The sequence below is a fragment of the Triticum dicoccoides genome, chromosome 7B (assembly GCF_002162155.2).
Source record: "Triticum dicoccoides isolate Atlit2015 ecotype Zavitan chromosome 7B, WEW_v2.0, whole genome shotgun sequence".
NCBI lineage: Eukaryota > Viridiplantae > Streptophyta > Magnoliopsida > Poales > Poaceae > Triticum > Triticum dicoccoides.
In genome coordinates this window covers 714,703,811-714,717,465 of record NC_041393.1, presented here as the reverse complement: position 1 = coordinate 714,717,465, position 13,655 = coordinate 714,703,811, and the positions used below count along the sequence as shown (strand labels likewise).

Sequence of the window (13,655 nt, the reverse complement as noted above, 5' to 3'; positions counted from 1 at the left end):
GCGGGTTGGGGTCAAGATTTTGCCACGCCCCTCAAAAAAAATTGCGGGCCGGCCACGTTTGCGGAGTCTATTCAGGCGGGATTTTCCACGCCGACTCGCATTTTGACGGTTATTTTGCTGGTCGGGGCTTTTTGCGGGGTCTGCTTGAGATGCTCTTATTTAACTTTGGCTTTCTTGGTGCCCCACGTATTGTACGGGTCATGTCAACACCATTTCATTCATGTATAACAATCCTGCATACGATTTGCAAACACAAAACAGGGATAAGGCTCATACTAGCGGAGCCCTGTCACACAAGTGCCAACAATCCTCTCACTGTCATAGCCAAAACAAGCTTCTGAAAACTGTACTATCTTACAAAAACTGTATCACAACTGCTGTTTAGATTCCAGCGTCACAACTTTGGTTTCGGCAGGGAACAGCCACACCCACACGATCCATGTTACACCAACTTAAACCCGGAGCAGCAAAGGAACAACAACATATATAGTTCTCACGGAGACATGAGCCATGAGCAGCTCCGACAAGTAGGCGAGGCGAGCCATGTTACACCAAGTGAGCAAACCTGACTGTATATTAAAACCATGCTTTCTTGTAGGCAAGGGAAGCACATCTGCACGCACCAAGTCCACGCGACAGAAAACGTAACCGCTTCGAGTTCTGACGACGAGGGTGTTCATCTTGTTAGAGTAGTCATTATGGTATACGACTCTTAGTCCAAGTCAGTTTTGTACCCCTACCCCAAGTCGGTTTGTACCCTCTTATATACTCTTGTATGCCGCACCAAATCATCAATAAGCAACAGTTTTATTCAGCTTTCATGGTATCAGATACCGGTCCTAGGGTTTAGGGTGTGGCTCCGCCTACACCGCCGCCGCCGCTGCCGCCCGGCTACTTCGAGCGCCGGGCCGCGCTCATCGCCAAGGCTGCCAACGCCACGACCGCTTCTCTCTCGGCCCTCACCATAGCTCCACAAAACTACCCTGCACCCAACCTCGCCACACCAATATCTCTTGCTGACACAATCTCCGACATCAGCCCCTACATCCCCATAGTTCTTGATCTCGCCGCCCACAACTACTACCATTGGAGATATCTCTTCGTTCTCCACCTCGGCCGCTGCAACCTGCGCTCGCATGTCGCCGCCAATTGTCTTCCCCGCCCCGATGATCCGCAATGGTTGAAAGACGATCTCGCGATCATCCAGTGGTTCTACACCCGCATCACCATCGAGATCTTCAACATGCTCGATCACGACGGTGCAACCGCTGCCAACATCTGGCACTCCCTCCGTCAGCTCTTCCAAAACAACACCGACGCTCGGAAAAACGCTCTCCACACCGAGCTTCGCAATATGGTGCAAGTGTTGGGGAACGTAGCAGAAATTTAAAATTTTCCTACGTGTCACCAAGATCTATCTATGGAGAGACCAGGAACGAGTAGAAAGAGAGTGCATCTACATACCCTTGTAGATCGCTAAGCGGAAGCGTTCAAGTGAACGGGGTTGATGGAGTCGTACTCGTCGTGATTCAAATCACCGATGATCCTAGTGCCGAACGGACGGCACCTCCGCGTTCAACACACGTACAGCCCGGTGACGTCTCCCACGCCTTGATCCAGCAAGGAGAGAGGGAGAGGTTGAGGAAGACTCCATCCAACAGCAGCACAACGGCGTGGTGGTGGTGGAGGAGCGTGGCAATCCAGCAGGGCTTCGCCAAGCACCATGGGAGAGGAGGAGTAGGGAGAGAGGTAGGGCTGTGCCAGAACTTCGTGTATAGCTCCCATGCGCCTCTCCACTATATATAGGGGTGGAGGGGCTGGTTTCTTGCCCTCCAAGTCCATTGGGGCGTTGGCCAAGGTGGGAGGAAAGAAATCTCATTATTTCCTTCCCCACCGATTGTTATCCCCCCTTTTTAGGGATCTTGATCTTATCCCTTCGGGATATGATCTTATTCCTTCTAAGGGGGGATCTTGGTGCGCCTTGACCAGGGGTGTGGGGCCTTGCCCCCACTACCCACGTCCATGTGGGTCCCCCATTGCAGGTGGGCCCCACTCCGGAACCTTCTAGAACCTTCCCGGTACAATACCGAAAAATCCCGAACATTTTCCGGTGGCCAAAATAGGACTTCCCATATATAAATCTTTACCTCCGGACCATTCCGGAACTCCTCGTGACGTCCGGGATCTCATCCGGGACTCCGAACAACATTCGGTAACCACATACAAACTTCCTTTATAACCCTAGCGTCATCGAACCTTAAGTGTGTAGACCCTACGGGTTCGGGAGACATGTAGACATGACCGAGACGTTCTCCGGTCAATAACCAACAGCGGGATCTGGATACCCATGATGGATCCCACATGTTCCACGATGATCTCATCGGATGAACCACGATGTCAAGGACTTAATCAATCCCGTATTCAATTCCCTTTGTCTATCGGTATGTTACTTGCCCGAGATTCGATCGTCGGTATCCAATACCTTGTTCAATCTCGTTACCGGCAAGTCACTTTACTCGTTCCGTAACACATCATCCCGTGATCAACTCCTTGGTCACATTGCGCATATGATGATGTCCTACCGAGTGGGCCTAGAGATACCTCTCCGTTTACACGGAGTGACCAATCCCAGTCTCGATCCGCATAAAACAATAGATACTTTCGGAGATACCTGTAGTGCACCTTTATAGTCACCCAGTTACGTTGTGACGTTTGATACACCCAAAGCACTCCTACGGTATCCAGGAGTTACACGCTCTCATGGTCGAAGGAAGAGATACTTGACATTGGCAAAGCTCTAGCAAATGAACTACACGATCTTTTGTGCTAGTCTTAGGATTGGGTCTTGTCCATCACATCATTCTCCTAATGATGTGATCCCGTTATCAACGACATCCAATGTCCATAGCCAGGAAACCATGACTATCTGTTGATCATAACGAGCTAGTCAACTAGAGGCTCACTAGGGACATATTGTGGTCTATGTATTCACACGTGTATTACGATTTCCGGATAATACAGTTATAGCATGAATAAAAGACAATTATCATGAACAAGGAAATATAATAATAATACTTTTATTATTGCCTCTAGGGCATATTTCCAACAGCAAGGAGACGCCCCGGTGAACCTGTTCTGCCAGCACGTTAAGACCATTGATGATGAGCTCCGCGAACTCGGCGATACAGTCAGCGACTCACAGCTAATCAACATCGTTGTCGGCGGCCTCAGCGAAGACTTTGACAAGCAAGCCTCGTTCATATCGATGATACGGCCTGCTCCTACCTTCGCTGAAGTTCGTTCCCTGCTACAACTCGCGGTGGAAACACAAGCTCGCAAGGACTCTTGCCCCAAGGTCTTTCATGTTGCGGCTCGTACTCCTCTGTTGTCTACACCAGCGCCGCCTTCCATGCCGGCTCCTGCCGCCGGGCCGTCCGCGTCGTCATCTGCTCAACCGCCCCCAGGCTGGCGTCCTAGTCCGAACTACCTCGGCAAAAACCCTATCTACAGGCCGCCGTCGACTCGTTCGGTTCCGCCTACGACATCACCAGCTACCCCTGATACAAAATTGAGAATTCAGATGGTTCTTTAGGAGATGGATGAGGACCAATATGAAGGGAAAGAGTCATCTACATTACCGCACAAATGTTACCAAATTAACAAAAGCAAAATGAACAAGAAATTCAGCACTTAGATACTAAGGTGGCCTTTGTTTGGGCTTTAGCTACAGATTGTTGGATTCTAGTCCATCCAAAATCAGATTCTCAAACAAACAGTCAGATTTCTATCTTAGCTTTGAAGAATCAGATTCTGGAAATTGAACTACGCCGACGTGCAAGCCCGAAGCTGCGAATTTGCTGATTCCCGGGATTCCCGAGTGGCCACTTATCCAGGTTCCAGAATAGACCGACCTCTCCCCGTTATTACGCTAGAAATGCCACTGGCCCCGTCCAATTTCCTCCAGCGCCAGGTTATCCTCCACCTCGTCCTTTCTCACCCAACCAACAGAGAAGGGGATTTCCTCCAGCGCCGCCGCCCCTCCCTATAATCCCGGTGCCTCCCCACGGCCACGATCTCTGCTGCGCGGCCGTCCCCGGTCTCCACCTCTGCCGCCGTCCGCCCGTCCCCAATCTCCACCCGTGCCGCCCCCAATCTCCTGTCTACGGCGAAGGGGATGGATCCGAGCAGCTCCACCCCGACCTACAACAAGCTACTCGCGTCCCCTAGTTCCACATGCACTGCCCCCGCCGGTGTCCATGTCTGTCCATGCCGTCCAGGGGGTGGATATTTGCCCTGTTATTTGCCAATTTTTGTTTGTCTTTTCTACTGAATAATTGCTCAAATCATGTGTATATGCTCCCGGTCAGAATGTGTATAGATGTTTGAATCAAAATATTTCTGAGTCGTTCAATCAATGTGGTCAGTTCTGCAAGTTCTATATTTAACCATTAGTGCATTCGGGGGTGTTACAGACATTGCATAGCTCGTCTGCTTTTCCTAAAGCAGGGCAAACAAACGGCTAGCTTCTGATTCTCAGAATCCGTAGCTGCAGCTGATTCTCACAATCCAAGCCACAGCTGATTCTCAAGAATCTGTAGCCCAAACAAAGGGGGCCTAATAACATGAAGAAGGCATTGCATTGCTTTGTCCATGACCTGAGAGGAAGGAAGAATTGTTGAATGATAAAATCATGGGCCTCAAATGCACAAGGCAGCAAGGGATTGGGAGAGCATAACTCAGCTTGTTGAAATGAAAAGTGCACAAGGCAGAAGAAAAAAAGGAGTCGGGTACTCTAGTATAATCAGTTAATCATTTCATAGAGATCTGCACTACTATATTCCAGCTTCAGTATGGAAGCAAGACCTGGCTATTCATATCCACTAAATAGCTTCCTAGTACAACTGCACTATCTGGAGTGGTCGAGCGCACCGTTCATAAACCGTAAACCCTCTAATGTGTTTTTAGCGTGATGCATTGAGGAAACCATGTAGTGCATACCAATTGGCGGTTATCAACATTAATCACAGATCGTGGGCCATTCAATTGAGGTTTAAATTGTGCCGAGGCTACTAAGTTTGCTCCTGCTGATTGGCTACCTTATTCACGAACCACGATGCAATCAAAACCGTGTATTAGTTAAGATAGAAAATGTAGTGCATCTTTCAGCATTATGTCAGTTCTGATTTGTCATGTCGATATACCAAAATTAGAAGTGACGGCTACAAGAAGAAAACCATCTCAGCATACCAATAAGAGAAAACAAGACATCACATCTCACATGCAAGACCAGAAGCATCATATCACACATAATGAACAGCAAGAAAGCAAACCCCCTAGAGTAATTCCCTTGAAGAACGATCCGAGATGTAGAAAGACAACAACTGAATCTATTATTGGACGCAAACATCATGACAAGATCCCCTTGCCATTGAAATGAAGCATATGCTGCTGCAGTGGCACTCGAGTCTCTCTGAAATGGAATTGTTATGTTTTTTGCCCATGTTCCATCAAGGGTTTGATTTGATCCAACACATTTGTATTACTAGTTTAAATAGGTACAGCTAGTGAACTGAAATCCATGCTACATGGATAGTATTGGATTCGAACCAAACTAGATCCATCATAAAATGTGTGCAAGTGCCAGTGAACTGAAACAGCCTCCATCATCCAGTGCATTTGCATCAGCTGTAGCTGGTGGCTAAAAGAGATTAGCAAGTGAGTGGGTCGAGGGAGAGGGAGGTGCTACCTGCTGTTGCAGGGAGTCATTGCCGGCAAGGAGCAGAACCATGTGCGGTGTATCGTCGTGGTTGGGCTGGACTCGACGATGTTCTCGTCGAGCTCGGACAAGGGATTCCGGCATGTCCTGGTCCTTGTCCTCCTCCACGGCGTCAATGTTGTGTCCCTACTGCTTGGAATCGAACAAATAGCAAATCAATCAGTTCAGGTCGAAACAACAACAAAATACAAGATCAAAACCCTACAGAGATTGATTAGCCACCATCATCTCATATATCTCCTTTTGAACCTTCTAAAGAAAATGAACTTTGAAGAATTACCGAGCTAGTCTAGGGCACTGACATCCAGTTTTTGATCATTTTTTGGTCCATAAAAAACTACTACCTCCATCCGGTTTGAGCGACAAGTAATTCCGGAGGGAGGGAGTATCATTCTATATTTTTCCTCAAAGAATGCATTTGTTTATTCTTCTAGAAAGAATAGTATATAGTACCTTGTTAAAATTAGTATGAAAGAACCTACTTCAGTTCAGTGCAGAACCCACTGTAACAGCTGGTTTAGCTCTATTATTCTATCCTCCGACCAAACAAAATTGCAAGACATGTTCACATTCCTGCATAGATGAATCCCCTTGTACAGATACCACTAATGGTATAGATAAGAGTAATTCCAAAAATCAATCACCCTATATTTTCATTTTGAAAGAAACTATGTCTGATTAAAAGGCCTTCATATGAGAAAAATTGAAAGATACCTCCTGGTTCAAGCCTACCTCATCCCTAACACATAAACCATAGTATTCAGGCATTGAGGATGTTGTCCAACATCATCGATTGATTACTCAAACACACATATATGCTAACAGGTTGTGCTCTTAAAGTGAATGTATTCCTTACAGGGAAGTGCTTGTGAAGCTAATCTTGCTATCTTGAGATATGCTCCTAGGAATGTACTTCTGTCTTCCCGGCAATGTCTCACACATGACTTAAAAAGGGCAACCTGGTGCATGTAGCTCCCGCTTGCGCAGGGTCCAGGGAAGGGTCCGACCACTTTGGGTCTATAGTACGCAGCCTTTCCCTACATTTCTGTAAGAGGCTGTTTCCAGGACTTGAACCCATGACCTCATGGTCACAAGGCAGCAGCTTTACCACTGCGCCAAGGCTCCCCTTCGTCTCACACATGACTTAATAGAAATAAAATGCAGTGTGCTAATAACACAGGCATATTTATCCAATTATTTATTCCTCTTGTGTTTACTTTGTTTCTAACCTATCATATGATAGAACTTTTGACTCCATTTCTTGGTATAAACATGACGCTATCTTGATAGTATAAATTAATTTACGGTGGCATCTTATATTCGAGTACAGATTTCACACCAAGCATGGAAATTTGATGTTTCGATTCACGATGCAATCAAAACTGTGTGTATTAGTTAAGCTAGAAAATGTAGTGCATCTCTTTCAACAATATGCCAGTTCTAATTTGATGTGGTGATGTACCAAAACTAGAAGTGACAGCTAACAAGAAGAAAACCATCTCGGCATACCAATAAGAGAAAACAAGACGTCGCATGTAAGATCGGAATCATCATATCACACATAATGAACAATAGGAATGCAAACCCCTCAAGAAATTCCCTAGGAGAACAACCAGATATGTAGAAGAAAAAAACCTGCCATTCAAATGAAGCATATTATACTGCAATGGCACTCAGGTCTATCTCTGAAATGGAACTGCTCTGTTTTTTCCTATGTTCCATCAAGGGTTTGATCCAAAACAGTTGTATTACTAAGTCAAGTACGTACAGCTAGTGAACTGAAGCCAAACCCAAGCTACACTGATAGTATAGGATTGGAACCAAACTAGATCCATCACGTAGCTAGTGCATTGACATTTGCAGCAGCTGGCGCCTGGTGGCTAAAGGAGATTAGCATGTGAGTGGGCAGAGGAAGAAGGAGGTGCTACCTGCTGCAGGTAGACATTGCCGGCAGGGAGCAGGACCTTGTGCCGTGCATCGTTGTGGTCGGGCTTGACTCAACGATTTCCTCGTCGAGCTCGGGCGTGGGATTCTGGCATGTCCTGGTCCTCGTCCTCCTCCACGTCATCAATGTCGTGCACCTGCTGCATGGAATAAAACAAATCGCAAAACAATCAGTTCATATTGAAACAACAAAAATGTACAAGGTTGAAACCCTAGGCAGGTTGAGTAGCCACCATCATCTGATATATCGCCTTATGAACATTCTAAAGAAAATCAACTTTTAGGGATTACCAAGCTAGGCTAGGGCACTCACCACCCAATTTCTGATCATTTTTTGGTCCATTAAAAATATCATTCTATATCTTCCCTCAAAGAATGTGTTTGTTTATTTTTCCATAAAGAATAGTATTAGTATCCCAGTAAAATTAGTATGAAGACACCTACTTCAGTTCAGCCTACTGTAACAGCTGGTTTAGCTCTATTATTCTATCCTCTGACCAAACAAAGTTGCAAGATATGTTACCATTTCCCCATAGATGAATTACCTTCTACATATAACACTAATGGCATAGATAAGAGTAGTTTCTAAAATCAATCGCCCCATATTTTCATTTTAAATGAAACTAGGTCCGATGAAAATGCCTTCATAGGAGAAAAACTGAAAGCTACCTCCTGGTTCAAGCCTACGTCAGCCCTCCACCTCTAGCACAGGGGAGGGACTCAGAGCCAACCGTGGCCTATGTGACTATGATGGGAACTAAATTTTGTATGAACGCAAATACATATAATTAATTCTAAAAATACAGAAATACATCATTCAATGATCAGTTCTATGGCCGGACGAATGAACCGGTCAGCAATCACATACTACAATTATTGTGCGATTTCTGTACGGAAAAGCAATCCCAGCCCCCCTCGCCTCTCAAGTCTTCTGCATATATGGCTCGATCTGCCGCAGTGGCAGGGAGTAGAACCAACGTGTCTGTACAACAGGGAGTCAATGTTCATTTCCTCAGCAGCTCCCATTCCAACCCTGTTGATTCACTACCTTATTCACGACGCAATCAAAATTGTGCGTATTATTAGTTAAGCAAGAAAATTTAGTGCATCTCTTACACAATTATGCCAGTTCTGATTTTTCATGGTGATATACCAAAATTATAAGTGACGGCTACAAGAAAAACCATCTCAGCGTGCCAATAAGTGAAAACAAAACGGCATAACAAACATCAGGAATGCAAACCCCTCAAGGAAGTACTTTGGAGAACGACCATAGATGTAGAAAGACAACAACTGAAGCTATTATTGAATATTGGACACAACCATCATCCCAAGATCCCCTTGCCATTGAAATGAAGCATATGTTGCTGCAATGGCACTCAAGTCTATCTCTGAAACGGAATTGCTCTATTTCTTTCCTACGTTCCATCAATGGTTTGATCCAAGACAGTAGTTGTATTACTTACTAGTTCAAGCAGGTACAGTTAGTGAGGGGAAACCAAACCAAGCTACATAGATAGTATCGGACTCGAATCAAACTAGATCCATCATACAACTAGTGCATTAGCATTTGCACAGGCTGGTGGCTTAAGGAGATACCAAGTGAGTGTGCAGAGGGAGAAGGAAGTGCTACCTGCTGCAGGGAGCCAGTGGAGGACCTTGTGCGGTGCAGCGTCATGGTCGGGCTGGACTAGACGATGGCCTCGTCGAGCTCGGGCGCGTGATCTCGGCATGTCCTGGTCCTCAACCTCCTCCGCACCGTCAATGTCGTGCCCCTGCTGCTTGGAATCAAACAAATCGCAAATCGATCAGTTCGGGTTGAAACAACAAAAGATACACGGTTGATACCCTAGGCAGATTGAGTAGCCACCATCATCTAAATCTGATATATCGCCTTTTGAACATTCTAAAGAAAATGAACTTTGAGGAATTACCGAGCTATGCTAGGGCACTGACCATCCAATTTCCGATCATTTTTTGGTCCATTAAAAAATATCATTCTATATTTTTCCTCAAAGACTGTGTTTGTTAACTTTTCCATGAAGAATAGTATTAGTATCTCACTAAAATTAGTACGAAGGCACCCACTTCGGTACAGTGTAGAACCTACTGTGACAGCAGGTTTGGCTCTATTATTCTATCCTCCGACCAAATAAAATTGCAAGATATGTTCCCATTTCTCCATAGATGAATCACCTTCTTCATATAGCACTAATGGCGTAGATAAGAGTAGTTTCTAAAATCAATCGCCCCATATGTTCATTTTAAAAGAAACTAGGTCCGATGAAAAGGCCTTCATATATAGAAGAAAAACTGAAAGTTACCTCCTGCTTCAAGCCTACCTCACAGCCCTCCACCTCTAGCACACGGGAGGGACTTAGAGCCAACCATGGCCTATGTGACTATGATGGGAACCAAATTTTGTATGAACGCAACTACATATAATCAATTCTAGAAATACAGCATTCAACGATCAGTTCTATGGCCGGACGAATGAACCGGTCAGCGGTCACATATGGCAATTACTGTTCAATTTCCGTACGACCAAGCAATCCAGCCCTGCTCACCTGTCGAGTCTTTTGATTATATATGGCTCGATCTGCGGCCGTGCAAGGGAGTAGAACCAACGTGTATGTACAGCAGCGGGTCGATGTGCTTGTCGCAGGTTCATTTGCTCAGCAGCTCCCACTCCAACCCATCATCATACACCATTCATCATCCATCTAGTTGCTGCCCCTGATACAAACAAATTCAGAATCCAGATGGTTCTTTCTTTAGGAGAGGGATGATGACCAAGATGAAGGGAAAGAGTGACGTGACAGACCTTGAACGGAGACAGAGACCTCCTGCCTGATGGTGACGGACCTGACCTCTGCAGCTCCACTTGAGGGGCAGGGCCGGATTCGCCGGAGTTGAAGATGAGTCCCCTGCGTGTCGAATCAATCAGGGAACCACGGTTGGAATCGAACACACAGACACACAGACACACACACACACACACACACACACACACACATACACACACGCGCGCGCACAGGCACACGCACACAGGCGGGGAGAAGAAGAGCAGCGTATCTTGAGGTCGTCCGCAACCACGAGCAAGCAGGGTGGGTCGGAGCAGCGGAAGAAGGCCGTCCCGAGTGGAGAGAGAAGAAGTCCTCCTCTCCCGGCGCAGCTCGCACAACTGGACGACGGCGCGCATCCAACGCGGGCATGGCGGATCTGGGCGCCGCCTGAACTTAACTGCTCCGAGTCGACCAGGGGCGTCCCGGCTGGAGAGTGGAGTGCGGCGTCGGCGGGGGAGAGGGTCGATGGCGGGGCTCGTCGGTGGTGGAGCGGCGGCGATGGGGGAGAGGGAGGCGAGGATTGGATCGGGCTCCTCCGCCGTCGCTTGGAGGTGAAGGTGAAGGTGGGGCTGGGACGAGCGGCGGCGGCGGCGGCGGATTGGGGATTAGATTAGTTTGCCTCCTTTCTTTCTTTGTTTGGCCTTTTTTTTCCTTTTCTTTTACTTACGTATACTTATTATTAGTACTACAAGTGACTTAATCCACGGCCACTAAATGCTCATCGTTAATTGGTCCATGGTGAGCTCCCACGGATCGATCCACCTCTCGCGGGTGATCTAGCCGTTCGCATTTCCCTCGTGATCTACCGGCTCACATTGCACGGTCATGCATATTGCACTTTCCGTCCCCATATAAATGCCACCATTTCTTTTTTGCCGCAACCTGGCTAAAACATGCTCCTACTCGATGCGTAGGAGGATTCCATTCACGTTGTCATTGCCAGTGTCGACGCTGCTAGTCCGACATTATCGATCAAACTGATGTTTATTGTATTGTATATATGGCGGAGAGTTACAATTGCATGCATGGTAAAGAAAAAAATCATAGAGCGGAGGCAACAAAGACACCGGTTCATGTCGTACCAGAATCCTTTGTCAAAGATTACAACATTAACTAAATCGACACTTCATAATTATAGCATTTCCTCTTTATTTAGTTGTGCATGCATGGTGTTTATTACTCCCTCCGTTCCTAAATACTTGTCTTTCTAGGCATTTCAACAAGTGACTACATACGAAGCAAAATGAGTGAATCTGCATTCTAAAATATGTCTACATACATCCGTATGTAGTAGTCATTTGAAATGTCTAGAAAGACAAGTATTTAGAAACGGAGGGAGTATTTGTTATTGTTTTATGCTTGCAAAAAATACAATGATTATTGTTTCATGTGTTGTTTCTTTGATTATTTTTTTTACTCATATACCTCTGCAACAATGTTATGATTATTCACTTGTTGCTCCGGAGGCGATTGGTGGACCGGCATCGAAGCCATCAACCATCTGTGGTGGCTCAAATTCACCCCTCATCCTCCTCTTAACCGGCACATGGTGGGATGACATCTCAAGGTGAGGACGTAGAGCAAGTGCGTAGAGTATCAGAACGCGGTGGTCCCGATGAGAGGAAGTCTTGTTGTTGTACGGTGGAGATCGCGAATGACAAGGCATGCCATGTCGGTGAACCGAGGTACGCGGACACAGAAGGGGTCGTCATCGGATGCAGGGACATGACCGGAGATATTGAGCTGGAGAAATCGGAATGCAAAAAGGGCGGGAAAACAAGTCAAGAGAATATAGCCCCGCGAGTTCTATAACTCCTCTCTCCACCTAGTTTGTCATTGTCGCTACGGAGGCCCACTCCATGTGAAGCTCGTCTACCATTGTCTTAAGCTTCCTTGAGTCGAGCGTCCTCGTTTTCTTTGGCGGCTAAGCCTTCCCAATCGTGCACCTCCCTCAATGATGGCGACCGCATGGATCCAAGTCAGCACAGTGTTGACATCGACGTCCACGTGGAGCGGAAACTTCACGACGGGAAGCCAGAGCCACGCGTCGGGGCAGGAGCAACACACATTCGGTTTACTAGTCTAACACGTCAATTTTGCTTGGCCACCGTGGATTCTAATTGTTTAAATCGGAGTCCCCAACATTAGAGTACCACATCCAGCCCCCGGCTGCCGACAGTACCATGAGCTCGCGTTGTTGGATGGTGCATATGTTCTGGCCGACTGGCGAGACAGTTCGAAAACTTCTCGTTGATTGGTCCATTATTATTACTCCCTATTATGACGAGTGAGCTAATCCACAGTGCTTATCGTTGATTGGTCCATGATGACCTCTCGCGGATTGATCCACCTCTCGCACCTTTCCCTCGCGATCCTGACATCGGACAGTCACACAGATAGCGTTGTGTCCCCTATAAAAGCCACCATTTTTTTACGGCACCCCGACAAAAACATCCTTCAAGTGCGGTCGACTCTCTCAGGGCCCAGGCCACACCACACTTGTTGCTCCGAAGGCGGTTGTTGTGACATGCCTCCTCGAGTATTACAGTTGTCGATTTTTCTTGTCCTCTATCCGATGGGGTTGTTTGAGGGGTCATCGGAGCGGAGGTAGAAGTTGCGGGGGAGGAGACGGTGTCACGACCTTCTTCCTCGGTGACCCGTAGTCCTTATTCGTGGTCAACGGTGCAGGTGCGCCGGCCAGGGTCACAATTCTTCAACACTTTATGTATTTGCGCTCTAGCTACTCTCGGTTGCCGGTTCCGTGCACATATTAGCGGTGGTTGGGAGAAGAGTTGAGTGCGTACGCGTGTGTCTAGTCACGAATGCAGCTGTAAAACGCCTGCGAAAGCCAGGACACCGACGCTATATCAGCGACCAATTGTTTTTCTTAATTAGTTGAACGAAAGAAATATAGTCCGGTTAAATTGTACTATATATCAAACTTTTATCCGGTTTGCATGAAATTTCCTCAGTTAATTAGCAGTCTCTTTTTGTACTGTGATGAGGCCAATTACATAGTTGCCAAACTCAATGAAAAAAAGTAAAAAGAAGGAAGAAAAAAAACGAAAGATGCCAAGCTGGCCGCGCGG

The 13,655-nt window shown here is 46.6% G+C and overlaps 1 long non-coding RNA gene across 5 annotated transcripts; it reads right to left on the bottom strand.

Annotated features, from left to right (window-relative positions):
* Window positions 1-3,061: 3,061 nt before the first annotated feature.
* On the bottom strand, window positions 3,062-11,169 carry LOC119338886. Of its 5 annotated transcripts, none has more exons than XR_005164132.1 (6): window positions 10,545-11,167; window positions 10,288-10,456; window positions 9,354-9,498; window positions 7,705-7,860; window positions 5,747-5,905; window positions 3,062-3,557 (listed from the first exon to the last, which is right to left on the bottom strand). It is a non-coding gene; the product is annotated as an uncharacterized LOC119338886 (long non-coding RNA). The 5 variants fall into 5 exon arrangements; XR_005164131.1 differs by lacking the exon at window positions 3,062-3,557 and adding an exon at window positions 4,376-4,655; XR_005164133.1 differs by lacking the exon at window positions 3,062-3,557 and having other exon boundaries at window positions 5,368-5,908; window positions 10,545-11,169.
* Window positions 11,170-13,655: the final 2,486 nt, after the last annotated feature.